Here is an 11,415-nt window from a genome sequence, read left to right on the forward strand (position 1 = left end):
ATTTATCCCTTCTACTGTTGATGGACATTTGGATGAATTTCAGTCGGGCCCTATCCTGCAGGATGCTGCTACAGCAGGCATCTTTGTGGGATACCTACCTGGGAGTAAGATTCCTGGGTTTGTATATGTCTGGCTTTAGTAGAGACTGCTGGTTTTCCTAAGCACTTTTAGAAATCAACGCTAGCAGTAGACAAGGGATCTGGTTGCTTCAAATCACATCAGCACCTGGTATTTTCCAATTTATATTTTTTTGGCTCTGCAGCAGAATTACTCTCAAAGAAGAAGGAAAGAGTAGGTCTGGGGTAAGAGTAATTTGATTTGGTTAATGTCCTGGAGCAGTACTCGACAATCCAAATATGGCTGCCCTGCCCAGCAAATAATGTTGGTAGCATGACAGAAGCCACTTCTGCCTCCTGGAACAACACAGACAGTTCTGGGAAATCCTTCTAGAGGCAAGTTTGTGCAGACAACTGAGAGATTAGCCAATGGTTCCATTTCTGCAAGAGTGATCCCACCTCTTCCCGTCCCCATCCTTACCTCCTGCAAGGCCGGCACAGAGGGCTGACAATGAAGCTGACTGCTATGCCTATTTCCCGATAACACATCATCTCCCCTACCTGCCCGACAGCCAGAGCCGGCTTTCCTGGTGTGCACAGCGCCCTGCCTTGCTTGCCAAGACAGAGCACAGCAAAGCTTCCACATAATCATTTCCAAACATTAAAATGGCCCCATTGTCATTACAGCAGGGAGATTGAATTCGCCTCATCAAAGCGGAGTGTGACAGGTGACTCAATAGGACAGTGCCAAACACAGAAGCAAGAAGATTAGCAGGGCACTGATATCATTATTTCCGCCTATCACAGATTCGGCAGGGAGGCAATTGTAATTTCTGGGCTTATTAGTCTACATTCGGAGGGAAAAACCGAGTGATAAAACTCACGGTGACAGCTAGGCATTTGTGCAGCAAGTGCTGTCACGGTGACACTTAGAAAATGCCAATGTGGCTACGTCCTCATAATCCTCACTAATAGAGGTTAAAGCCGGGCACAAAGGCACCCTTATCAGTCATCAGTCCACTAATAACATTTGCATTTTTAAGTTAAATATAGCAAGTAAAGGAGTAAGTAGCTCTTTGCGGTTGGGACAATTAATTTCACACTGGAATTAGAAAGCAAAGCCCAAAATTTCTAGCGGCTCCTATCTCTTCGATCGCTTGCAAGACTCCTCCAAGGAAAGAGATGAGTGAACGGTGTTAAGAACAATGTTACCGGCAGGATCTATTGCCTGTGAAACCGGCCATAGCAGAACATCACTAAACTCCTGAAATTAGACTTCTGGCCTCCTCCAGTCAACAGACAATGCAGCTCAAGGACTTAAGACTAACAAATGCAGCAGAAAATATCTTCACATGCTTAACATATTCCTGTCTTAACGCTCCCAATTTTGCCATCCGGAGGTATATTAAATCACATGAGAAGGCTCCAAAGAGTTGGGGAGGGTGAGACAGAGTCACTATTGGTGACAGAGATGGAGTGCTGCCTATCCTGAGGGCCACTTCCCAGAAAAGCCTTCCTAGCCCAGCTGATTTACACAAATCTCCTCTAATTAATACATTTCTATATCAGCATTTTTCAGGGCATTGGCCATGAGAGAGAAAATTAAGAGATTCTTTTTGGAGATAATACCAGAACTCTAGTTTCATGGCTAATATATATACACGGCTAGGTGATTGAAAAAATCATCTAGCTCGGGAAAAATATTAGAATTCTAATTTTATTTTGTTGGAAAAATATTACAGGTGGCAAGCCGTTACTTTTTCACATTTAAATAAATAAGAGATCAATTAAGAAGACTATGTAATTCAATTCTTGAGTGAGTGTCACTGAATTCAATTTGTTTCAGGTCAATGAATATAACGCAAAGTTATTAACGAAAAGGTCAGGGGCTGCATGTGAGCGTGCACACACGATGCAACAGGGGTAATTAGTGCACATTTCCAGTGTGCTGTTATGCTGGCATATGGTGGAGAAAACCTTAACAGGATTAGATGATGAGAAATTTTCAAGTCTGTTTTTTCTCCCCTACTCCCTTTATTAAAAAGCTTTGAATTAACTGCTCTCTCTCACGATCTCTCCCTCTCTCTCCAGCTCTGTTCCTTCATCGTGCACTGGAGATTAAACACACGGAAGTTGCCTTGGAAAACCACACATATCAGTGAGCAGGGCTGAAGCGCGCACTTTGAGATCCCCGCTGTACCGAGCTGCGTCTGAGTTAAGAAACCGTGGCGCCCCATCTGCCACCACTCTGAGCTAAGGAATCCGATTCCCCAAATTCACCCTAGGAGGCAAACAGGAGAACGGGGCAGGGCACGGTTCCTATCTTGTTTCGTGTAGGAGGAAGGAGAAACGTGGGCAAGGAAGATTTTCGTCTCCAGACTTTCCTGATGTTGATTAAATGTCCGGGGGAGTAGAGTAGGAGGAGAAGCGCAGGAGCTCTTCATGGCAGGATACGGTGCCGTCCGTCCAACATAACGCAGGGCAGCGGCCGTGGCGCAGGACGCGGCCGCACTGGAGGCCCGCGCTGACCGCGCTCTGCTGCGCTTCCGAAAACCACGTGTGGTCACGTTCTCTGTAGTCCCCACCTCGGCGAGAGGCTATCCCTGCTCATCACACCCCTAGGCGGGGAAAGCCGGGATATGGCCAAGTTCTGGTGGGCACACTGTGGGCAAGCGGCCTCCAGTAGAATCTGAAGTTCATTTTCCCAAAGCCCCAAATCTCCTTCTCCAGGAATAGGTGAGTAGAGGATGCTGCCGGAGCCTCACCACCGCCTTCTAACAACACACTGTCCTAAAAAGGACTAAGGAGTTTGATGTCCAGGTGGGCTGGACACACCTGAGCATGCTACATCTTCCCTTGCCTGGCTTACTTCTCCCCTCCCCACCACAATTTCCTGGTGTCACTTCCCGCATAAACTGCCTGCACTCTCCTTGTTTCAGGGTCTACTTCTGGGAGAAGCCAAAGTAAAACAAGGGGTGGAGGGAAAGGCAGAGGGAGGATGTGACTGACGCTCAGCCTCATGTTGGAGCAGACAGTAATTGCTATGCCCGAGTACAGCATGTTCTTAACCCAGAGGGACTAAGTCCACCGAAAGTTCCAGGAGTCCACTGCAGTAACTGACTCGATTGCCCTGTATGGGCTCCTTCTCTTCCCTGTCTTACCTCCCCACTCCTCTACTGGTGTTTCCCCAGGTCACCTCCCAAGTGATCACCTATTTGCCCCTGAATTCTTGTCTCGGGATCTGCTTCTGGGAGAATCCAACCCAAGGAAGTGGTCAAGATGCACAGTCTATGGTGTGGCTTCAAGAATTATCCTTCTCTAGAATCCTACCAGCATGTAATTTTAAAGTAACAGTCTGGTAAACAGCCTTGCAAATAGGTATGAAATATTTATCAGGCTTTATGTGTGAATAATTGAAAAACAAAGACAAAACCAGCCCATTTCCCCTCCTGGAGATAATAAAGGAAAGCAAAGGATGACATGAACAAAAATTCTTGTTACCCTTTGACAAGGTGTTCTCTATAAAGCTATTCTAGACGCAAATATGTGGCTAGTACTGACACGGCTGAGGCGTTACTTTAGAAAAATGACTTGCTTTTCATGTTTTTAGATAGAAAGCTAGCATTCAGCTAAGTACTTAGTGCTAATTTCACGTAATTTCCAGCTCTAATTATGTCATATTTAGAGCTTCTGTTGCACCCATAGGACATTTATCTTGACCTGGGGAGGTAAAACGACTCTTTTCTCTGGTTAAGTTGAATACCTCTGTGGTATGGCAGTTCACGTGCCTGTACACATACCCATGTGTAGGTGGAAGACTGGTAAATCCTTTCCCAAAAAGCTGGCTCTGTAGCACCAAAAAGGAAGATGGGCGTGCCTGACCTGTCTTTCTCAAAATTGTTGGGGCACATATGACGTCAAGCAAAGTAGTCAATGTCTCAGTTTTGCATCTGTATAGCGTGCATATGTACAAAGGGCATAACTTTCAGGGACTGAATCAGCTGTTACATGCAAAATGCCTGGAACATGGCAAGCTCCTATTAATGAGTGTCATTATTAGTATTTAGTACTTTAACCAAGAACCTGATTCTCGAGGCAAGAAAACCCTTCCCTCTTTAATATCTTACTAATTCAAGCAATACATATTAAAAAATTATGTATTATTTGTATTATAAGTAATACAAAAATTAAGTATTATAAAATTATGTATTATTCTAAAAAATTAGAAATTACAGATAAGCAAAAAACCTCCCCCAATTCTATTGTGCAAAGGTTTGTTCGCATTTGGATTTGTATTTTCTAGATTCATTTCTGAGCTCATGTATCTTTATATACTTTAACAAATATGAGATTGTGCAATCATACTGCATGAAACTGCATTTTTAAATTAATAGACTTTATTTTTTAGAGCAGTTTTCGGTGTACAGAAAACTTGAGTAGAAAGTGCAGAGTTCCCATATACCCCTTCCAACACAGTTTCTCCTATTTAACATCTAGTAGGAGTGTGGTACTTTTGTTACAGTTGGTGAACTAATAATCAATATCGATACAGGATTAACTAAATTCGTTAATTTACATTACAGTCCAATCTCTGTGTTGTACAGTTCTATCCGTTTTGACAAATGCATAATGTCCTGTATTCACCGTTACAGTATCTCGCAGAGTAGTCTCGCTGCCCTGACAATCCCCCGGCTCCACTCATTCATCTCGCCCCTCCCCACCCCCAACCATTCACAACCACTGATTTTTTTAAAAATTTTGCCTATAGTTTTTCTTTTCCAGAATGTTATATAGTTGGAATCCTGCAATATGTAGTCTTTTCAGATTGGTTTCTTTCACTTAGCAATATGCATTTAAGTTTCATCCATATCTTTTGTGGCTTGTTAGCTCATTTAAAAAATTTTCCAAATCTTATTCCATTGTCTGGATATACCATCTGTTACTTATCCATTCATCTACTGAAGAACATCTGGTTGCTTCTAAGTTTTTGCAGTTATTAATAAACCTGCTTATAAACATTTGTATATGGGTTTTGCATGCATATAGTTTTAAATTCATTTGGGTAAATATCAAAGAATGTGATTGCTGGATCATATGGTAAGAGTATGTTTAGCTTTGACAGAAACTGCCAAACTGTCTTCCAAAGTGGCTATAACATTTTGCGTTCCCACTAGCAATGAGTGAGAGTTCCTGTTGCTCCACATCCTTGTCAGCATTTGGTGTTATCAGTGTTTTGGATCTTGGCCATTCTAATAGTTATGTAGTGGTATCTCGTTGTTTTAATTTGCAATTCCTGAATGACATGTGATGTGGAATATCTTTTCATGTACTTATTTGCCATCTGTATATCTTCTTTGGTGAAGTGTCTGTTAAGATCTTTTCCCACTTTTTAATTGAGTAGTTTGTTTCCTTATTGTTGAGTTTTGAGAGTTCTTTGTATTTTTAGATGCAAGACCTTTATCAGATATATGTTTTGCAAATATTTTCTCCCAGTCTGTGGCTTGTCTTTTCGTTCTCTTAACAGTTTCTTTCACAGAGCAGAAGGTTTTAATCTTAAGGAAGTCTCCCTTATCACTTTTTTCTTTCCTGGATCATACTTTTGTTGTTGTAGCTGATAAATGATCGCCAAACTCAAGGTCACCTAGATTTTCTCCTACGTAATCTTCTAGGAATTTTATAGTTTTGTGTTTTACATTTAGGTCTATGACCCATTTTGAGTTAATTTTTGTGAAAGCTGTAAGGTCTGTGTCTAGATTCATTTTTGTGTTTGTGTGTGGCTGTCTACTTGTTCCAGCACCATTTATTTAAAACACAATCCTTTGTCCATTGGACTATCTTTGCTCCTTTATCAAAGATCAGTTGACTGTATTTATGTGGGTCTATTTCTGGGCTCTCTACTTGATTACAGCAGCTTTTGCTAAGTGTTGAAATTGGGTGGTATCAGTCTTCCAACTTTCTTCTTCTTCCTTACTGTGTTAGCTGTTCTGGGTCTTGCTTTTTCCTATAAACTTTAGAATCATTTTGTTGATATCCACAAAATAACTTGCTGGGATTTTGATTGGAATTCCATGGAATCTGTAGATAATAAACTGCATTTTACACATATCAAAAAATTATTAAAAATTTTCCTTTTTATTATATAATCTCATACATCATGAGTTTTTTGGATGTGATATATTTCATCATATGTAGAGTCAGCATGTAAGTTTTCATTTAAACTAAGATACTTATGAGAGTGAGAAAGGGGTGCTCGCGCCAATCACATAGGGACAGCAGGAGTAAACTGAGATGTAAGTTATCCTACTGGCTATGCCCTTCTTTTTTAACCTGCTTCTTATTGTTGGACATTTAAGTGCAAACTTAATTTACTGTTTACTATTGCAAACAATATGGGGAGGGTGACCATCCATAAAAATGCAGCTTTTTACTTTTTTCTGATTATTTCTTTAGGATTAATTACTAAATGTATAATTTATTGGTCAAAATGCAAGCGCAATTTTTAAAAGAGCGACTTAGCAAAATAAAATCTCACTGTATTTTAGAACAAATTCCTTCATACATACATAAAATAGGTCAATGAAGAAAAAGATCTTTTGTATTTTTTATCTTTTAAAATACCTCTTCTATTGTCTTGCTATTTATGTAATAGCTATTGGAATGCTTAGAATAAAATTGCCTCTTCTTGTTGTTGTTTTTTAAAAAACAAGTAGGTGTTTTTGTTTTTCCTATTTTAAGATTACAATAAACTTGATTACACCACAAATAAAGTCAGAAGGAAGACAGAGAACGTTTAAGGATTTCATATCACTCAAGATCGCTTAAAAATGATCAACTACCATTTTAAAATTTGTAAAAAAAAATGCATATTTGAAAGTAAATAAAACTCCCTTCTAAAGAATTTTTAAGCAGGAACTTAAAAGTTTGATTTCTGTTTTTTCTTCTCTCTTTCAGGTTCTTATTGTGGCTCATTTTTGTGTCAGTAGTTTGAAGGCATGTGTATTTTATGGATGATTTTATATACGTTGTCAGTGTGGCAGAGGTAGCTAGCTGTTGACCAAAACCAATACTTTCTGCACATAAGATTTTGTTGTAGTTGGGAAGTGGCTGCCCAAGAAGGGACTATATTTCCCAGCTTTCCTGGCAAACAAATGTGGGCATGTGGCCACCTCTCATCAATGGAATGTGAATGGAAGTGATGCGTGCCGTCTCTCCACTAAGGTTGTTAAGAGGTGGGGATGCTTCCACTATGCTCTCTTTTTCTCCTGCCATCGACTGAGTAAAAACAGAGATGAGGACTTAGGAGATATGAAGCCACTGATGGAAGGAACTCGAGGCTTGAAATTATGGCATGGAGTGGAGGTGTCAGACAATCATCATGTGAATGAGAAATAATCTCCTATTGTATTTTAGCCTTAATGTATTTTTGAAGTGTATTTGTTATGGCAGTTTAGCTTACCCTAATACAGTAAGGAAATGTGCTAGGATAATTAAAATCTGACATGAGAAATGCATGATTCCTTGTGGCAGGATTCCTCAGCAGCCAACCGCTTTGATGTCCTTGGTGTGGTGCCCCTGAATTTTAGAAAATCCCATTTACATACTCTGTTTGGAATTCTCTCTTCTCTATATTTCTCTGGGAAAACCCTTCTTATCCCTACAGAACTGTTTCAAGTGTCACCTCCCTTATGAATTCTTCTCTGAGCCTTCTACCCCCTTAGTGCAGTCAATAATTCCCTTTATTCTACTACTTAATCTTATTTTGCACCTTTTATATGCTATTACCGCTACTTGCTTGTCTCTCCAACAGAGGTGCTATGAGTTGAATGTTTGTGTACCCCCAAAATTCGTATGTTGAAACCCTAATCCCCACTGTGATGGTATTTGGAGATGGGGTCTTTGGGAGGTAATGAGGTCATGAGGGTGGATCCCTGGTGATGGGATTAGAGCTCTCCTTCTTTCTTTTCGCTCTCTTTCTCACCATGAAAGGAAACCAAGAAGAGAGCTGTCACAAGAACATGGCCATGTGGTCCCCCTGATCTCAGACTTCTAGTCTCCAGAACTGTAAGAGATAAATAAATGTTTATTGTGTAAGTCGCCCAGCCTATGGTACTTTTGTTACAGCGGCCCAAACTGACTGAGACAAGATGTAAATAGATAACTGAGTTCCACTAAAGTAAGCATGACATGGTCTTCAATTTTGTGCCTTGCCCGTGGTAGAACTGTAATAAAGACTTGTAGAATGGAAGAATGAATGGCTGCAATATTTGCTAAAGATTTGTTGATTTCATAATAAACAGAAGATAAAGAGAATCATTCTGCATTACTGACTCAGACTTTTAAATACTCTTGATCCCCATGGTTCCCATCTTGGGGATACTGGTTTCTAACTCAGAGCAAAGGCAAGCTCAGCTGGCAGGATATTCAGTTGAGTATTGCCGTGTGCCCAGAGGAACTGTTTGTAAGCTCAGATGTGTAATGGCTCATGGAGCGAAAAGCCCAGGTATATCGGGGACTTGGCAGCATTAGTAACTGGGGAAGCTTCCGGTTCCATTATCACAGGTTCAGCCTTTGGCTAGAGCAAATTTACACCTCTGTTTAAGAAATGCACAGTCATTAGCTCCTTTGAACTGACAGTCAGCTTAAGTCAAGCAGAGAATACAAGGTGGGCTGTTAAAGCTGGAAGGACCCTTAGTAATCATTGGCTCCAACCCCTTGGTAAGAGAGAATTATGGTTTGGAAATCTGTGATCTTTTCTCTGGAGACTTCTCATCATGGTTATAAAGAGATCTGCCATGTTATTCCATGAATAGAACCCTGATTACAGTTGACTGATGCCAAGTGAGCCAGTTAGAGTCTTTCTCTGGGAATTATGGAGCTGAAATGTCTCTCCTCCTGTTGGTGGCTAGGCTTTATGACCTTATACTTGGAAATTGTCCAGCACGGCATAGTTTTACCTCATGGGCCAAAGAGACAGAAGAAGTAAGCCGTATTTATAGAGAGAAGAATGATGCAGATCTACAGAGAGGGACATATCCAGGAGATGGAGAGAGAGTCTACTGGGGACTGAGTGTGTCCTTGGAGGCACTTGTTCCTGAGACCAGGCTTATTCCTCTCACAGCTCTAGATTGCAGCCCTTTTCCTGTAAAACAGCTGAGGACCTTATGATAGGGTCACCTTTGTTATTTAAGCTAGTTCCAGATGGGTTACTGTCACTAGCAATCAAAACAGTCCAAACAAACAGGCTCCAAGTTTTAAAGAGGAGGAAGATGATGCCGAGGAAGGAGGATGTATTTCACTGTGTGACATTGGGTGTCTATTCTGTCCTGAGAAAAAGAGCTTTCTCTAAATTACAGACATCTATGTCAAACTATAACTTATTAAGGGCTTCTTCAGAAGGGCTTTACGATAAAAATTTCATTCAGAGAAATTCAATTTCTTTTGTCTTTTTTTTGAGAGAGGGGGAAATCACAGGGAAACTGGCTGACATGGAGGCTTCAACCTCTTTTCTATCTTCCAGTCCCCTGCAGTCATCCCACAGGCCCGGACTTCTGAAGAAGTGGAATGGACCCATGGCATTGTGTACATCCTTGTGGGGTCACCAAGAAGCTAGAGAGCCAACCGGCACAGCACCTCTTTCACCTCCCAAAGCTGTGAGGCCCAAGCCAAAGAGTGATTACAATTCTCTCCAGAATCAATTAAAAGAAAGCTGTTTCCATTGTACCCAGGCCCAAAATGGAAAATTGGGAAATTTCTTAGGTAGAGCCAAATGAATTTTTACATAAGCTTTGGAGTATGTTCATAATTCGAGAAGACTTCTTATCAGCTAAAGGAAAATAGGCACAGATCCTCTTAAAATAAAATGAAAATTATGGACACACAGTTGTAGCTGCCCTAAGCTGCCAAAAATGCTATGTTTGTAGAACCCAAATCTTTTAGACACTCTTCCAAATCCAAGTACTATGTTTTGCTTTCACTATTTGTGTTGGACCAACTACCCCACGCTCTCCGCTTCCTGCCAGGTGTAGTGACTGTGCATCAGGAAAGGCCATAATGTTTAGAAGATTCTCAAGCAATTTCTTGCTCTATGGTAGGCATGCTCAGAAGTAAATGCCAGAAAGTCATATAACAAACACAAAATCCTGATGGTCTGCTGTGACACCACTGCAGATGGATAGACTGAGGCTAGTTAAAAACAATACACCTCAGTGGCTTAGCCAAGGAATAGTAATGAATTCTGAAGATGCAGAGTGATGTAGGGGCCTCTTTTGCATCCTGCGCAACGTGCCCTGAGCTCACCTCTGACTTTAGCTGACTTTAGCTGTGGCAGGTATTTCCTGAGTCATTTTAGTGTCCCACTTCAAGGACTCATCACAAAGCTCCACCTGCCTTGTTAGGGTCCTTGGAGCCATGCTCAGCCACAGGTGCCCCCAACGAGGCTGAAGCCATGCCCTCCAGGGGTAACCCTCAAACAATAGCTGATAGGAGTTAAAAGATAAGTTTCTCAACTTCTAGTATTTTGAAGGCACAATACAGAAGTGCATTTTCCATGATTTCCTAACAGAACTGAGCCTCAGTTGCCCACAGCAGTAACAATCTTAACACACATTTTACCGGATTTTCCTCTTCCATAAGACTCTCCCCATTCCCTCCTTGGAATCACCTCCCAAATAAACTACCAGCACCCAAGCCCCTGACTGAGGCTCTGCTTTTGCAGGATCCTGACTAAGGCGGTGTATAAATCTCTCTCCCTGTTTCATTACCATATCATCTCAGACTAAATTCCTGCTCCTTGGTAAAATCCAGTTGCCCTAAAAATACACTTTCTTCATTATGTGCTCGCTGTTCTGTTGCCTCAGAGTCCTAGGCGAAACTGTTCTATACTAGTAAGCTCTCAAAATTCAACTAAGACTGTGCCACGTGAACATTCACGTGCTACATGAACCATGACCCATGACCAAAGGACATGCCATTGGTAATATTAATAGACACAGCTACTTATTTAATTAGGGCCTGCTCTGTGTCTTCTGCTCTATATATTTATTTGTAATGTCCGTGCAAGGTAGGCATTAACAATCCTACTTTACAGGTGATGCAGAGCCTTATCCGGCTGATGAGTGGTAGAGCAGGCATCTAACCCGCATATGCTAGATCCAAAGTCCATGTTCTTTGTATGAGTCTGGAATTTTTGAGATTCCTCCACATTCTTCTGTAACCTTTCCCTGTGTCTTATCTGGTCATTAGACCACCACTGCCATTTGCCTTAATAACTGCACTAGAGCAGAGGAAATACCCTGACCTTTAGAGAGCTATTTGGTACAGATCTGAGCTAACAGGGATACCAGGGAATCTAAACAACATT

General features: G+C 41.2%; 1 long non-coding RNA gene across 1 annotated transcript; it reads left to right on the forward strand.

Moving 5' to 3' along the window:
• Positions 1–2,340: 2,340 nt before the first annotated feature.
• LOC139078121 (uncharacterized) lies at positions 2,341–8,150 on the forward strand. The gene is made up of 3 exons (XR_011530887.1): positions 2,341–2,792; positions 3,248–3,434; positions 7,008–8,150. It is a non-coding gene; the product is annotated as an uncharacterized lncRNA (long non-coding RNA).
• Positions 8,151–11,415: the final 3,265 nt, after the last annotated feature.

This window comes from Equus przewalskii, chromosome 21 (genome assembly GCF_037783145.1).
Source record: "Equus przewalskii isolate Varuska chromosome 21, EquPr2, whole genome shotgun sequence".
NCBI classification, from domain to species: domain Eukaryota; kingdom Metazoa; phylum Chordata; class Mammalia; order Perissodactyla; family Equidae; genus Equus; species Equus przewalskii.